Here is an 18,161-nt window from a genome sequence, read left to right as displayed (position 1 = left end):
GGAAGAAGGTTCTAGGGTTTGGAAACTTGCAACTCTCGGCCTTTTCTTGTGCCCGCGCGCTCTCCTTGCCGAGAGAAGCTCGGACTTGTGAAGAATCCGCGGAGGAGGAAGCTCGTCGGCCGCCGGAGTCGCCTAGGTGCGTGCTGCGATTTTCGCCGAGAAGGGTTGGCGCCGTCGCGAGTGAGAAAGGAGAGGTTTCGGGAGAAAGAAAAATAGGTTTAGGGAAAAGAAATCCAATCCTTATACTTAGGGTTATTTTTGGTTCCAACTATAGCTTATATATTTGCCGCTGCCTATTTAATTAGCAACGATCGCTAGCCCAGTTGGTCCGTTGGCTTTGCTCGAGAGGTCTGTGCTTCGATTCTCAGCCGCGCCCCTTTTTCTTCAATTTATTTCAAACGTTCCAGCTACTGCATATATATATTTCGCTCCATATAAGGTTAACAAAATCGTGTAGCACAGCTGGTTGGGCTGGTTTCGGCTGAGGTTCGGCTCGGGTCGAGGTTGTGGGTTCAAAACCTGGCTTCAACATATTTCTTCTCTTTTTTAAACTTTTCTCTTGGTAAATATACCATTCGAACTCCAAAAATTACGTAAAAATACTCTAAAAATTTCTAAAAATCTCTAGAATATTTTAAAGGTATTTCTAAATATTTTTATGGACTTTTAGAACTTGAAATAGGGAAAATTGGGTCGTTACAATTCCCCATACCTTATAAAAAGTTCGTCCTCGAACTTAGAATAGTTCTGTATATTTCTGTCTCATACTGTCCTCCCGCTCCCAAGTGACTTCCTCGTGCTTCTGGTTCTGCCAGATGACCTTCACTAGTGGTACTTCTTTATTTCTTAGTCTCTTAACTGCTCTGTCCACTATCTGTGTAGGTCTGCTCTCATAACTAAGATCCTCTTGGATCTGCACTGACTGAGGCTGAATCACTGGGCTCGAGTCGTGGAGACACTTCTTTAGCATGGAGACATGAAATACATTATGTATTGTTAACATGTCTTGTGGTAAGTCTAGCTTGTAAGCTACTTTCTCAATCCTTTCTGTGATCAGGTAAGGTCCTACATAACGAGGACTTAATTTGTCCTTCTTGCCAAATCTCATCACTCCCTTCATAGGAGCGACCTTGAGAAAGACTGAATCCCCTACTTGGAATTCAAGTGGCCTACGGCGTGTGTCAGCATAACTCTTCTGTCTACTCTGGGCAGTCTCAATTCTCTGTCTGATCTTCTGAATAGCCTGAGTAGTCTCATCTATTAGCTCTGTCTGAATGCCGAGTTCCACTAACATCTCTCTTCTTTCACCTGCTTCTCGCCAGCAAATGAGTGATCTGCACTTCTTGCCATACAATGCCTCATAAGGTGCCATCTTGATGGTGGCCTGATAGCTGTTGTTGTAGGCAAATTCAGCTAAGCACAGGTACTTGCACCAACTTCCCTTGAAATCTAGTGCACAAGCTCTGAGCATATCTTCTAGAATCTGATTTACTCACTCTGTCTGTCCATCAGTCTGAGGATGGAAGGCTGTGCTGAACTTGAGTTTGGTGCCTAGTGCAGTCTGAACACATTCCCAGAAGTGAGAGGTGAAGTGCCCATCTCTATCAGAAACAATAGATTTAGGAACTCCGTGAAGTCTAATCATCTCTTTAACATACAGATGTGACAACTGCTCTATAGAGTGGGACACCTTGATGGCAAGAAAATGAGCAGACTTAGTCAATCTGCCCACTATTACCCATATCGCATCATATCTATTTGTGGTTCTTGGAAGACCTGTTATGAAGTCCATGGATATGTCTTCCCACTTTCACTCTAGTATAGGGAGAGGCTGTAGAACTCCTCCTGGTCTCTGGTGTTCTGCTTTGACCCTCTGACATGTCAGGCAGGTACTGACATATTTAGCTACATCTCTTTTGAGTCCAGACCACCAGAACCTCTGTTTCACATCTTGATACATCTTGGTAGAACCAGGATGCATGGAATAAGGTGTTCTATGAGCTTCTTCTAAAATTTTCTTTTCTCAGCTCTTCATCATTGGGAACACAAAGGCAGCTCCCCTGATAAAGAATTCTACTGTCTGATACTCGAAACTTTGAATTTTCTTCTTTCTGTATCTCTTGCTTGATCTTTTGGATATCTGGATCTTCACTTTGTTTTCTCTGTATATCCTCAAGTAAGATAGACTCTAAGATCAACACAGAGAGTTGCCCATAAATAATTTTCATTCCAAAGTCTGACAACTCCTTCTGCAGTGGTAGGGCTAATGATGACAGAGACATCAGGGATGCACTGGATTTTCTGCTTAGTGCATCTGCCACTTTGTTAGCTTTGCCTGGGTGGTAGAGGATTTCACAATCATAGTCTTTGACTAACTCCAGCTACCTACGCTGTCTCATGTTTAAGTCCTTCTGAGTGAAGAAGTACTTAAGACTCTGATGATCTGTGAAAATTCTGCACTGAACGCCATACAAATGATGTCGCCAGAGTTTCAGTGCAAAGACCACAACTGCCAGCTCAAGATCATGAGTGGGGTAATTTTTCTCATAATCTTTGAGTTGTCTGGAAGCATAAGCTATCACTTTTCCTTCTTGCATGAGAACAGCTTCTAGACCCATCTTAGAGGCATCACTGTAGATGTCAAAACTCCTGTCATTTTCTGGAACAGTCAGAATAGGAGCACTGGTCAGTCTCTTCTTGAGCTCTTGGAAACTCTGTTCACATTTATCTGACCATTCAAACTTCTTGTTCTTTCTGGTAAGGGCTGTTAGTGAAGAGGCTATTCTGGAAAAGTCTTCCACGAATTTCCTGTAATACCCAGCTAAACCAAGGAAACTTCTGATCTCCCTGGCATTCTTGGGTCTCCTCCAGTTGCTGACCGCTTCTACTTTGGCTGGATCCACTTGAATACCTTCTTTAGAAATTATGTGGCCTAGAAACGCCACCTGATCTAACCAGAATTCGCACTTTGAGAATTTAATATACAGCTGCTTTTGCTGAAAGGTCTGCAGGACTATTCTCAAGTGCGTGTCATGCTCCTCTGGGGTTCTGGAATAGATTAGAATGTCGTCGATGAACACAATGACAAACTTGTCAAGGTATTCTCTGAACACTCTGTTCATTAGATCCATGAAAACTGCAGGCGCATTAGTCACACCAAAAGACATGACTACGAATTCGTAGTATCCGTATCTAGTCCTGAAAGCTGTTCTGGGTATATCACTCTCCTTCACTTTCAACTGATGATACCCAGAGCGCAGATCTATCTTGGAGAACACTGTTGCCCCTTTCAATTGATCAAATAAATCATCGATCCTGGGCATTGGATACTTGTTCTTGATGGTCACTTGATCCAGAGCTCTATAATCTATGCACATCCGCATAGATCCGTCTTTCTCTTTAATGAACAACTCTTTTAGCTCTTCTAGAGAAATTCGATAAGGAGCTTTTGAAATTGGGCTGGTGTCAGGAACTAATTCAATTTCAAACTCCACTTATCTGCTGGGAGGTAATCCAGGTAGCTCTTTTGGGAATACCTCTGGGTACTCACAGACTACCCGAACATCTTCCTGCTTGGGTCTTTCTTGTTATCATTGTCTTTCTAGTTCTAATTACTTAACTGGGGTTTCTGACTCCCCACTGTCTTGTCTTCGATCTTGACTGGCTTATGTTGCGCTCGTTGTGCCCCGGTGCTGTTCAGCTAGTGCTCACTAATACCCTGCTGACCAACTCTTTACTAATCTATGGTCGGTGAGTTTCCTTACTCACATTAAGTGCTAGTTCTGGTCTCAGCCTTCGGAGCATCAGTCTAACTCGTTCTTTCTCTGTACTTACTAACTCTAGGCAAAGACGAGCTAGCCTGTTGAATCTTTTGACCGCTTCTCCTACTGGTAGGTCACCTGGTCTAAATTCTATAAACTCCTCATAATGTTTATTGGTGATCCGTTGGCGGAAAAACTCTTCATAAAACTCTATCTCAAAGTCAGCCCAGCTCATCTGGTTGACTACTCTCCTACTCTTAACTCGCTCCCACCACATACGAGCATCTACAGATAGGTAGAAAGAGGCACACTTAACCTTCTCGACTTCTAGCTAGTCAAGAAGCTCCATTGTGCTCTCTAGTGTCTTGAACCAAGACTGGGTATCCCAGGGCTCAGTAGTGCCTGAGAGGCTCTCTGGTTTCAGTTTCAACCATTGTATCAGATATGCTTCTTGTCTCCTAGGTGCTGTGGCGACTTCCAGGGTAGCTGATGGGACTTCAGTCACCACTGGGGTTTCCACATTGATGGTTGGGGGGAGTGGGAGGAACTAGCTTCTGATTGGTCATCAGATTGGCAATCACTTGTTGCTGCTCTGCTACTTGTCTCTGGAGTTGAGCAACAACTTCAGAGAGATTTGGTTCAGCTGCTCTGGGCTCTTCGTTCTCCTGAGCCTCGCCCTCAGTACGAGCGGTACGGGGGCGTCCTCTTCTTGACATCTAATTATGCAAAGAAAAGAAAGACTTGATATATTCTCTATCCTTTCTAACCAAAATTAGGTATATGGATAAAAGAGAAACAAACTTCTATCTTACTAAAGCGCATACAAGCAAATACTCTATACTGCAAATAATAAAGAAAGCATAAGAAAGAAAACTTAAATACTTTCTTACTTGAAGACGGCAAGGATGATGTTGATGTGTGATGCTGGAGAATGAGAACTGCTCTGATACCAACTGTAACGACCCACCTTCTACACTACTACTACTCTCTAAAGGTGGACGCTACTTAACTACTTAACCGGTGTGATTAAAAACCACATGGAAACTCTACCGAAAAATTTCGGCAGAATCTCCCCTGTACCGGTGACCTTAAACTGATATACAAACACTGTATACATCAGCCACAGGCGGCTGGAACATATATTAGACAACCACGCAGTTTATATATATGAAAAAGAAACAAATACTGAAAGAAGTAACTCTATCAATGCATGATAAAAACACTCCAATGAAAATAACCTATACAAATTCTAAATTCTTTTAACAATTCAACGGAAGCAATCTTAATAATTTTTAAGCTAAGTCCCAAGGTCTCTCCATAGTCCTGGCATCACACACCGTCACAGCATCTCCTTGTCGCCTTCCTTTCATACTTTAACTTTTCCTTTATCTGCAGTAGGAGAAAGTGCAGTCTATAAGCATAAAGCTTAGTGAGTGCTATCTAACTCACAAAAACTCGATATGCATGTATACAAATAAAAACATGCTAAACTGAATGCTAATATGTAAAGCTACTCATGCTCATAAATAGCAAAGAAATCAACTAACAGAAGACATCATACTATCTGATATACTAAACATGTGTAGCTAATCATGCTCATAAGCTAATAAAGAAAGCAAACTAACTGGAATGCTAACATATTAAGCAAAACATGCTCATCAACTAGCAAATAAATAACATGTAAGAAACTAAACATGTAAAAGTTGCTAGCATAAAAGAAAGCTAAACTTGCTGATCTTTAAAACAAAGTGAAACTTACTTCTTTTACTCTAAACTTATTCTTTTATTTCACTTGTTTAAAATTTATACTTTAATACTTGAAAATAATAATCAACTTCTCTTGGGCCCAGGCATAGTACCATCTTATGCGCGTTCCCTAATAGGTTGGGGTAGCGAGCCACCAATCCTAAAAGAGCAGACCTTGGTCTACCAGGGCCAAGACCTTGGAATTGGACACCTGGATTTGTTTAACGACAACCTTGGAAGTCGGGTACTAGCCTCTTCTTAAAAGTAAAATACTTTTTATCTTAAATACTTCTTCTTTAAATGCCTTGGCATTTTAATAGCATCCTATGTGCCAAAATCCATAAAGTCTTGACTTTGGGATTTACTTAAGGCCTTGGCCTTTTCTTTCTTTTCTTTTTCTTTCTTTTTACTTGTTAATGCTTCTAAAAGAATTTGATAGAACTCTTATTTTCCCACTAGAATACATGGTTGTTCATGCTTATTAAAATAGCAAATGAAAACTAAAGAAACTGCTCATGTGTATCTAGTAATAAAGAAAACTGATCATGCTCAACTCATAGCAATTAAAAACTGCACATGCTCAATAATAGCAAATGAAAACTAGAAAATCTGCATATAAGACTAGTACAAATCTGCGCTGTGAATGTTACAAAATTCTGCACTACAAGCTAACTCCAAATCATAAAAACAAGGTTGTTCATGTTAAACTAAAACTAAACTTGACATGAAACAAATTCTAAAGAAATAAAATACTGCTCAATTTATGAAATCTGCTCGTGCATATACTTATCAAAATCTGTATAAGTGAACAGTTGATAGCAAGGGAAGATACACGAGCAGTATACTTATAAGTGAATAATTGATATTAAGATTGCACGAGCAGTATAGTATACTCAAACTTGAGCAGTATACGGATTCTAAACTATTCATGTGCATCTCAAATCAAGGGAAAAACTAAGCTATAATGTAGAATTCTGCATTCAATGGAACAACTAAAACTGCACTTAAAAGGAATGCATTGTTCTAAGCTCCCAAGGAACTGTTTGTTGTTCTCATAAAAATCTGTATTTGCTAAGGTAAAAGACACATCTAATTCTGCACCCATTGCATGGCACGAACCCAAATCTGAACGGCAAGCTAAGGAATTGTTTATGCCCATCTTTCCTAACACCTAACTGGTTGACACAGCAAGATTACAAACCCAGCTTACTCAACAATGAGGTGATTTCATATTCACCCTAGAATATTCAGAATTAATAGTCATGGCAGCAACTAACACCATACAACCCGAAATCTCTAATCATGCTTCATCAGATTGACACAAAACAAGTAACGTTATGAATATGTTCTACGGTCCCTAACATCAACCAAAATTCGAAACCAGCATAAGCAGATTCCTCTCGGAACCGGGACACAGCAAAAAAAATCGAAACAAGGGAAACAAATCTCGGAGCTATCCTACTGCAGGTGAGTAGCAACTCACCTCGCTGCTCTTGGACTTACAACCGGAGGAAGACCTAGGGTTCGGATGAGCCCCTAACCGAAGGAGGAAGAAGGTTCTAGGGTTTGGAAACTTGCAACTCTCGGCCTTTTCTTGTGCCCGCGCGCTCTCCTTGCCGAGAGAAGCTCGGACTTGTGAAGAATCCGCGGAGGAGGAAGCTCGTCGGCCGCCGGAGTCGCCTAGGTGCGTGCTGCGATTTTCGCCGAGAAGGGTTGGCGCCGTCGCGAGTGAGAAAGGAGAGGTTTCGGGAGAAAGAAAAATAGGTTTAGGGAAAAGAAATCCAATCCTTATACTTAGGGTTATTTTTGGTTCCAACTATAGCTTATATATTTGCCGCTGCCTATTTAATTAGCAACGATCGCTAGCCCAGTTGGTCCGTTGGCTTTGCTCGAGAGGTCTGTGCTTCGATTCTCAGCCGCGCCCCTTTTTCTTCAATTTATTTCAAACGTTCCAGCTACTGCATATATATATTTCGCTCCATATAAGGTTAACAAAATCGTGTAGCACAGTTGGTTGGGCTGGTTTCGGCTGAGGTTCGGCTCGGGTCGAGGTTGTGGGTTCAAAACATGGCTTCAACATATTTCTTCTCTTTTTTTTTTAAACTTCTTTCTCTTGGTAAAAATACCAAACGAACTCCAAAAATTACGTAAAAATACTCTAAAAATTTCTAAAAATCTCTAGAATATTTTAAAGGTATTTCCAAATATTTTTATGGACTTTTAGAACTTGAAATAGGGAAAATTGGGTCGTTACAATTATTAGGGTAGTTTCCTTCTTTTATTTGTGATATTATACTGCGTGGTTGTGGAAATATATGTTCCAGCCGCCTGTGGCTGAGTATAGTTTGTTTGTATTGATGATTTAGTCATCGGTACAGGGGAGACTCTGTCGAAATTTTTCGGTAGAGATTCCTCGTGGTTTTTAATTATACCGGTTAAGTAGAGTTAGTAGTTAAGTAACGGTCACTCTTAGAGAGTAGTAGTAGTAGTAAGAAGGGTGGTCGTTACACATTCGAGGTTTTCCAAATAGTCCTATCCACTGAACTTAATACAAAACCTTTGTTTAACTGGTTAGGATCTATAAAGGGTAGCTTCGGTTAGTTCCACTTAGCCAAATGCACCAGGTCGAAGCCATATCTTCCTAGACATGCATAGACTAAATTTCCCTAACGTACTATCATCCAAAATTTCACCAGTACCATAGGTCAAGTTAAACTTGTTCCCTTTCTAATTAGTTCTAATTACCCTACTGGGTAAGTTAGTTTTGGAGGTGCCAGCTATTCTGTAGCCTCCCCTTATATTGTTGATAATTTTATTTAAATTTATAAATTAGATTTAAGTTATATTTAAATTAAGTTTATAAATAAAAGGTACTTGATTATAGCTTGGTTTGTAGTGTTTAAGTTTTACTTTAGACTTATAACCCAAGTCTAGATTTTGTTGATTAGCTAAATTATTAATAATCTTTTCTAACTTATCTATTTTATCTTTAAAGATATTACTTTGTTTCTCTAATTTTCTTAACGTTAATTTCTTATGTTTATTAAATAATTTTAAGTTATTCTTATTTAGATTTGAATTAACTCTATTTGTCATGCCCCAGGTAGTCCCTGCCAGAAGAAATTTTGGCAACATCTCCCCTGTACGGGTGACAATATGAATCCAGAAATACATATATCTAAACCATCGGCCCACACGGCCGAAACAATACACACAAATAGTAAACAATTCACGCAGTTATATTCAACATTTTCACACAGATATAATATGAACAATCCACGCAGTTATATAAAGGAAGACGTAATAAAATCATCGTAGAAATATGTAAAACCTTTTATTCCACTACAACGAAGAAAATGAAGTCACGAAGTAATGAAAATATCCGCAGCGGAAAACCAAAAGTAGTAAACCCAAGTGTTCAATATAAAGTTCACAATACAAAACGCACATCACAAGTGTATAAGATGCAAAAGCAAAACATATCCCGACAATAGGAAATCCTCGCGATAAGTGGGCTAGCGACTGGAATATCTCCCGAAGGCATCAACCTGAAAGGTAGTAATATAACGGTGTGAGTCTAAAGAATTCAGCAGGTAATCCAATAGATATGTACAGCAACATATAACTACCAGCAACAACCCTACGGTACAGTATCCTAACAGTATAACATATGGTGCAATCTCCTAACAGTATAACAGGTATGCATAACTGAATAAACTGTAGTAACTAACAGCAATGTAATACAGTCTACAACAAGAATAAGAAGAAATGCATAACTGAAATAAACTGTACTCACCTGCAAATCCTCTGAGTTGTAACTGTGAACATACACAGGTAAAAATAGTCAGAGCAAATAAGCATGTATCATGTATGCATGTCAATCATATGCAGCCATCAAAATGCATCATCCAATATGCAACAATCACAATCAATGCAATATATGCATATGATGCAATATGACATGGTCACCCCTGACGCCAGTCAGCCATCTCACACACAATGATGAGACCGAGTGGGTAGGGCTGTGACACCGTGCACTCTGCCGTCACTACCCCTGATGAGTGACCGAGTGGACGGGATGCTGTCAGAGTACACCTATCCTCCTACCTCAACCATAGTGAGGGAGCGCAATGCTCTCATCTCCCAGTACGCAATGACAGGGAGGGACCCCGACGCGCTACCACGCTGTCATCGTACTACCCATGAGCACCCCAGCGGAGCACCACCGAGCAACCTACCATACACACCCTGAGTGTTGTGCCACTACCCATGCAGTGGTCACGTGTGCAGAGGTCCATGTAGCCGGCCGACGAGCTCAACAATAATGGATTCGTCAATCGCCCAGCATGCAATCATGCAATATGGTGCATGCGGCTATAGTATGTCATACCTGAATATATCCTCCTCCATATATTTAGGTGCCAAAAAGATAAACACATATATAACAAGGATAACAAACAACATGAATTCAACATCGCATATCCAACATATCTATCAACTAATCCAGTATATAAGGAAGCACAATAAATACCTCTATCTCTATGAACACAGATAAACATAGCCAGAAAGAAAAACATATTAAACTAATGTCTAGCAGCTAACAGTAGAAGCATGTATCAGGTATCAACTAAACTACATCCAGGGGAAGTGATAAACTACCAATCACTAGTAACCGCCTACAGGTATCAAATAAACTATAACCGGGGAAGTGATAAATCTACCAATCACTAGTAATCATATATAAGTTACACATATCATAAGACAATATCGAAAAGATAAGTCAAAGGGTACCCACCTCAAATAGTAGGTAGTATCACGCCAAATCCAACGCCGAGACGCCTGTCTCGAACCAGAGTCCTGTGTCAAATAATATATATATATTTTATTTAGGTAAATCCAAAAGAATAGCTAAATAAAATCTCCAAAACTAAATTAGGGCAAAACCCTAATCAAACACAATCACAACCAACCTAATTAAATCTAACGGTCTATTAGGGTTAGTTACCTAATCCCTAATCACCCATTAGATTAGAAATCCAACGGTTGACTAAGGTTAATTACCTTAACCCTAAATATTCCATTAGATTAATTCTAAACTAAATAATTCTACACATAAACCTAATTCCTATGGTAAACTAATTTAACCCTAATCCAATACATAAACCTAATTCATCAATACATGAAACAATTACCCTACACCTTACCTCGAATCACAGTCGATACGATTGTTGGTTGGAGTGCTGTCGACAAGGAAATACCTCACAATCACAATTCCATAGAACAGAACAGAACAGAACATAACAGAGCAACCTACTGGAATCAACCGGATCAAGAGATCACAATCAAACAACACCCTTCAAGCCTCTGCCCGATAACTCAAGAACACCACCATCATCAACCGAATCTCCCAATCCGCCACAAGAATAGGAGGTGCAAGATCTGCTCAGGAGGAAATACCAGCACAAGAAGAATCAATGCCGGAAGAACTCTAACCTAACGAACCTTGGAATCTACCAAAGATCCGGCGATGCCTTACCTCCAAGATCGCTGCTCGGTGGCGTCACTCGACCCAATCCGGCCAATAAAGAAGTGGATCACACTGTGAGAAGTGCGAGGAGAGGAGAGGGAAGGCCTACCGGTTGGAGACGAAGCGAGATCCGACACCTCACAGTGCCCTAGCCGATGTATCGTCGGCGATCGGTCGCTGAAACTCCCGAACAGAAACTCCTCGGCCGAAGAAGATCTAGACTCCGCCGGTCCCGTTGTGCTCCAGCAAGCTCCAACGAACGAGGATGATCGCCAAAGGAGAAGCTCCGCTCCCGTCGCCTCCGATTCGTCCGCGAGAGAGAGAGAGAGAACCGAGAAAGAGGGGAGGAAGGGAGGTTGTGTCGGGGCAGAGAGGAAGGTGATCGGGATCGCGAGGGTTTGGGGGGGAAAAATAGGGTCAGCGTTTTGGGAAAGAAAATAAGGGAAAAGGATTATATAAATAAAACATTTCCTCACTTAAACTGGTATCCCAAACCGGCTTTATCCGTACCCATAATTGATCCCTTCAAAACCCGTCGTACGAACTCCGAAAAATTCCCAGAAAAATTCTAAAAATTCCGAAAAAATTTTATAAGGCTATTTCTCAAATAACCCTATTATTTAAATTTTTCGATACCTCACACTATTTATTGTATTGTTAGCATGCATATCCAATTTTGAAGAAAAGTCTATACTAGAGCAAGCAGAATTATTTAGAGTACCGACATATGTTGAAAAGATTGGATTTTCATATAATGTAAATTTATTTACCTTGATTTCTCTCTCTGGATTATTGGGTCTTCTTTCTGGGCATTGTGTAATGACCCAACTTTCCCTATTTCGAGTTCTAAATGTCCTTAAAAATATTTGGAAATGCTTTTAAAATATTCTAGAGATTTTTAGGAATTTTTAGAGTATTTTTATGTAATTTTTGGAGGTCGTTTGATATTTTTACTAAACGAAAGAAGTTTTGACAAAAAAACGTCCAAGCCGAGATTCGAACCGTGGACCTCGGGTTAAGTAGAGGTTCGTTTAACCAAGAGACCAACCGTAGGTTTCTTAGTGAAACCCGAACCAAATAGTATTTAAGTTATAATTAAAACCGAAATAACCCTAGGTTATAAAAAGAGGTTAAGTTAAGAGAGGAATTAATTTCTCTCGATCCCTCTCCTCCTCCCTCGCGGCGACGGCGACTTTTCTCTCTCGAGCAGAAACGCAGCAAGGTTAGGGCTTTGTTTTCCGACGGCCGGCTAAAGTTCTCCAAGGGGTTTTCTCCACTTCTCGTCGAGGAGAAGCTGTGAGCACGAAGAAGAGCCGGAATTTGAGCTGCCCGAACCCTAGAACCTTCCTTTCTTCTCGGTTTGAATCCAAGAACACGCTGTAAGTCGCTTACTCACCTGCGGTAAGGGTAGCTCTCAAATTCTTGCTTCTTCCTGTTGTTTTCTGTGATGTATGCCGTAAGGAGCTGTTTTTTGTTGCTGTGGAGCCTGCAGGAAAGGATAATGTTGTTAGGGAATTAGTCTTCTTTTTCCTTGCTTTTGGAACCTGCTGTAACCGATTATGTTGTTAGGGAATTAGTCTTCTTTTCCTTGCTTTTGGAACCTGCTGTAACCGGTTATGTTGTTAGGGAATTAGTCCTCTTGTTCCTTTCTTTTGGAACCTGCTGTAACCGATTATGTTGCTAGGAATTAGTCTTCTTTGGAACCTGCTGTAACATATTTAGCCTTAATGTGTATGAGGAGTTTTTTTTTAAAGAGAACAGCAAGTTCGGTTTTTATCACAGCATGTTGTTATACTTTACCTCTTTGCTGTATAATTCTCCTTTGTTGGTTAATTTCCCTTTTTGCTACCCTAGCTTGGTTAATTTACCTTTGCTGCCGTGAGTTTGATAAAGAAGAGGAGAAGGGATTTTAATGGTTTTAGCTTGTGTTTAAGTATTTTATCTTAGGTTAGCTTTACAGATTTAGTTTATATGCAATTAACTGGAAACGATTCAGAATTTTCAGACCTGTTGAGAGCATGCTTTAGTGTAACATGTGTTAACTTTGATAGCAGCTGTAATTTTCCCTTAGGCTATGCTCGGTTAGAAACAAATCAACATGAGTAGATCCATTAAGTTCTTGTTCTAGTATACCATGAAACAAAACAAGCTTTACATAGGTTTAAAGAGAAGATCCCAGCAGGTTTTAGCTTGAGTTGGAGCTTGCTGTACAGTTTCAGATGTTCTTTTAGCATTTAGTTTAAGTTCTGTTATATGTATTTTCAGTTTTGGTATGAGGTTTATGTCTCTAGTTCTAGTTTGTTTTCCCTTAGAAGTTTAGAAGCTTATCCATGCTTAACTCAACTTACAGAGCTAGTAAATATCAGATGCATAAGAGTGTGTTTAATTTCTGTTTTAAGAGTTAATTATTATGAGGATTGTACTATAAGTTTCTTCATAGTATGTTTTCATAAATGGCTTTATGAGAAGTTATAAGTAAGAAAAGACCAAGGTCTTGATAGGATCCCTAAATTTTAAGTATTGGGATCAGCAGCACACCAAGTGCTCAAAGAAATGTCAAGGCATTTATTATAAGAACATAAAAAGATAATAAGTATTTTATTTTAAAGAAAGGCTAGTACCCGACTTCCAAGGTTGTCGTTAAACAAATCCAGGTGACCAATTCCAAGGTCTTGGCCCTGGTAAGACTAAGGTCTTTACCCTCGTAGGACTGATGACTAGCTACCACAGTCCCTATTAGGGAGCGCACATTGGTACTAAGCCTGGGCCCCAAGAGAAGTTGAATATTATTTTAAAGTAATAAAGTATAAATTTTGAAACAAATGAAACAAGCTTCACTTATGTTTAGAGTCAGCAAGTTTAGCTTCTTTTAATTCGAAGCATGCAATATTAGTTTTGTTTGTTTCCTGATTAGATATTTAGCATGATTAGCTTTATCTCCAGCATGCAGTTTTATCCTTGTAGAGCATGATTAGCAATTAGAATTACATGAGTAGATTCCTTAGCTTTTCTTTGCTTTTAGATTAACATAAGTAGCTATGTTTATGCTTTATTTTCTTTTAGAGCATACAGTTTCTAGTTTCTAGTTTCTTCTTGTATACATGCATATCCGTGTTTTTGTGAGTTAGATAGTGCTTACTAAGCAAATTTTACTTATAGATTGCATTTCCTCTTACTGCAGATAAAGGAAAGGAAAAGATTTAGCAAGGAAGGCGACAAGGTGGTGCGGATGGTGTGTGATGCCAGGACTGTGGGAGAGAACTGAGAAGTTTTGAGTTTTCGTGTCTAGTGGATAAGAAGTAATTGAGTTGTACTTTATGGTTGGTGTCATTTGAGATTGTATTTTATATTCTATGTTTTATTGAGTTTATTCACGTTTTAGATTGCATGCTGTGATGAGTTTCTATGTAATAGGTAGATATTATAGTGTTTGATACTTATTAAACTGCATGGGTGTTTGATACATGTTCCAGCCGCCTGTGGCTGATGTATATATTTATGTATCTCAGTTTATGGTCACCGGTACAAGGGAGACTCTGCCGAAATTTTTCGGCAAGGACTCCTCGTGGTTTCGATCATACCGGTTAAGTAGAGTTAGTAATTAAGTAACGGGCATCCTTAGAGTATAGTAGTAGTAAGAAGGGTGGTCGTTACACATTGTCTTTTGCAGTGACCCATTTGTTTGCACTTAGAGCATTCAATGTGCTTCTTCCCTTTCCTGATCGTTGTCTCCTTCTCCTCCAATTGAGTCGACCAAATCTTATCAGTAGGGCACTCGTTTCTATAGTGCCCTCTCTCCCTACACTTAAAACAAGTTATGTAAAATTTAAAATTTGAATTTATAATTTTACCTTTAGGATCCATGATAGGATTCTCCTCCTTGACTATTGTCATTTCAACTTCTGACTCAGATTCAAATATCTCGTCTTTGGTCATTAGTGTTATGAAATCGGTATGCTTTGATTCTTCTGAGTCTGGTTCGGAGGTTGGCTCTAGGGATTCAAATTCAGATTCGGACTCAGGTTCTATTTGATCTTCTGGCTCTGAAGGGATCTCATAAAGCTTGAGCAATTTCTCCCAAAGCTCCTTAGCATTGTTGAACTTTTCAACTTGATCAAGATCTGAATTTGTTAGTCCGCATAGGAAAATACAAGTTGCTTTTGCATTTGCCTCGAATGTCCTTATTGTTTGTGCATCCCACTTGTCACATGTGATGGGTACACCTTATTCAGTGGGGAGAATAAATCCAATATGGACTATGGTCCATATTTCCGCTTCGGTCTTCAGTTGGTGCTCCACCTGGTCTTTCCAGTATCTGGAATTCTCGTCGGACAGAAGTGGTAGGCATGTGGAACTGTACCCATCTTCGTAGGCCATTAAGAAGGAATCTTGCAAAATAAAAACAATAAAACTTGTTCCAAGACTTGGTCTTGGATTAGTAGTGCGGGAAAAAGATAGAAATAGGAAGTCACGAATTTTGAGAAAAAATAATAAAATATTATAAAAAAATATTATATCAAATTTTGCTAAATGTGATATTTTATCAATACTAATGCGCAGTGAAGAGATGAGAATGAATTTTTTGAAAACAATTTTGGAGGGAAAAACGAAGGTGTAAGGTTTTATTTTTACCCTAAACGAACGAGAAAGTGACGAAAAAATGCTAGAACGGTAGTTGTACCAATTCAGAGCAACCCCGCTCTAATACCAATTGTTGGATCGAGAAGCGCTAGAGGGGGGGAGGTGAATCGCGCTCATAGCTTTCACTCGTTTTTGAATCGTAAAACTCGAATAACACAGCGGAATAAAATAAACGACAAACACAGAAAGATACAGGTCGTTTACTTGGTCCGGAGCCTGTGGCGACTCATACTCCAAGGTCTACGCTCATTGAGCGTTTACGTTGGGCAACAATTATAATCTCGAAAAGTATTACAAACTAAATACAATTATGAACTGAAATAAACTTTACACTGACAACAACAAAATCGAAACTGAAGATTCAGGTCGTCGAGATGTCGCTACAGCACTTCGGAAGCAATTCTTGAGCAGAACACAGGAGAAGGAAAGCTTTGAATTCATGTTCTCGGTCACTGCTCGAGATGTCCTTTTATTGGACGTTTAAGGCGCCTCCAATGCTAGCCCAAGGTGTCTCAAACCCAATTCTTATCCCGGATAGAACGCTGAGATGAGCTTCGGATCGCTGCCTCTTATCCGCCTGGAGGCGCCTTCAACGTCACTCCAAGGCGCCTCCAAGCAGTGGTCTAAGGTGCCTCCAAGTCTAATGAAGGCACCTCCAGCTCCACTTCGCAGCCAGCTTCCGCCTTGTACCTGAGGTGCCTCCAAGCTCCATGGAGGCGCCTCGGGTACTGTTCATCCGAGGTGTAAGTTGCTCCTTTGTTCCTGCAAAATGTGTTAGTCCCAAACACATACCTTGTAAAACAAAGTTAGCATATAATAGATATAGTAAATAAAATATTGACCGGACTGTCCGGGTCTAACTTCATATTTCCAACCGGAAACCCTAGGTCGACCCGACACCTACTGTTCCCTCTGCGGGGAACGCACCCTCACCTACTCCACTCAGGAGAGTTACCTGATGCCAGCACGATCCTCCAAATCGACTGGACTTTTCACCTAGGGTTACCACCCCCTAGGACCTAGGGTTACCACCCCCTAGGGTTTTTCTCCATCTAGGGTTATCACCCCCTAGGACCTAAGGTTACCCCCCCCCCCCCCCCTCTTAGGATTTCCCTCCACCTAGGGTTACCACCCCCTAGGACCTAAGGTTACCACCCTTTAGAATTTTCCTTCACCTAGGGTTACCACCCCCTAGGACCTAGGATTACCACCCCCTAGGGTTTTCCTCCACCTAGGGTTACCACCCCTTAGGACATAGAGTTACCACCCCCTAGGGTTTTCACCTTGCCTAACCGCAGCTAGGACTTTTGCCTAAGAACACTTAGGGCTTTCTCGTAAGCTTAATCAAGCACATTAGATAACAAATAATCTTAACTTTGAATCCCTTTGTCATTATCAAAATTTGGGTTCGATCGTCGGATGCTTCCCGCACCAACAGTTTGGTCGACCGATCCTCTGGTTCAGTCGACCAATCCTCTAGTTCGATCGACCTATCCTCTGGTTCGGTCGACTGATTAGTCTAGCTTCCTTCTTCGCTTCAGCTCGATCTAATCTGTGTCACGTTTGCTTAGTTCGATCGACCGATTAATGTGTTCGATCGACCGATCAATCACTTTACCAACTCTTCTTCGATTGAATCAACTTGGTTCGATTGATCGATCAATGTGTTCGGTCGACCGATCAACCACTTTACCTCTGGTTCGATCGACCGATTAGTCACTTTACCTCTGGTTCGGTCGACCGATCGTACACTACACAATTACAATCTATTGAAAGTCATAAGACATCGATAGCGCAAGCCGCGCGTTGCGATTAAGAGCATTCACAGCACACCCCACGTGTTGCGGTTAAGAGCATTCTTAGCATATGCTGCACAATGTGGTTAAGAGTAATCACAGTGTGCCATGCGCGACGGTTAAGAGCAATCATAGTGTGTGTCGCACGCTACTATTAAAAGCAATCACAACACACACTACATGCTATAGTTAAAAGCATTTGTAGTGTACGGTGTGTGTTGCGATTAAGAGCATTCGCAACATGCACTACAGTTAGATTTTGATGTTAACCACATAATTGTCAACACCACAAACGTAAATCTAAACTCAAATAATTTCATCACCATATAATTATAATACCACACACAATTATAATACCACATATAAATACTACACACAAAAAAATTGATTTCACTTAGTAATAATTCAAAATGATAATAAGAAATTCATTTATTAGAATGTTTTCTTTCCTACAAAAACATACATTTAGTATAATTTATATCAGTCACACAAAACTATTAACTCAGATAAAGAGAAAGCGACTACCCTTCTTATGGCTTCCTCAAGAAGAAACATTTCTTAATTTGATCAAATTAGGCCCACCTTCTTCACAAAATTCTATCGATCCAAACTTTCGAACAAGATCCATCAATAAAAATGTGATACCTTTTAGCTATACTTTCCTATAAAATAACATTAAGAGATTGAAAT

Source organism: Zingiber officinale, chromosome 7B (assembly GCF_018446385.1).
Source record: "Zingiber officinale cultivar Zhangliang chromosome 7B, Zo_v1.1, whole genome shotgun sequence".
NCBI lineage: Eukaryota > Viridiplantae > Streptophyta > Magnoliopsida > Zingiberales > Zingiberaceae > Zingiber > Zingiber officinale.
Note: the sequence above shows the minus strand (reverse complement) of the source record.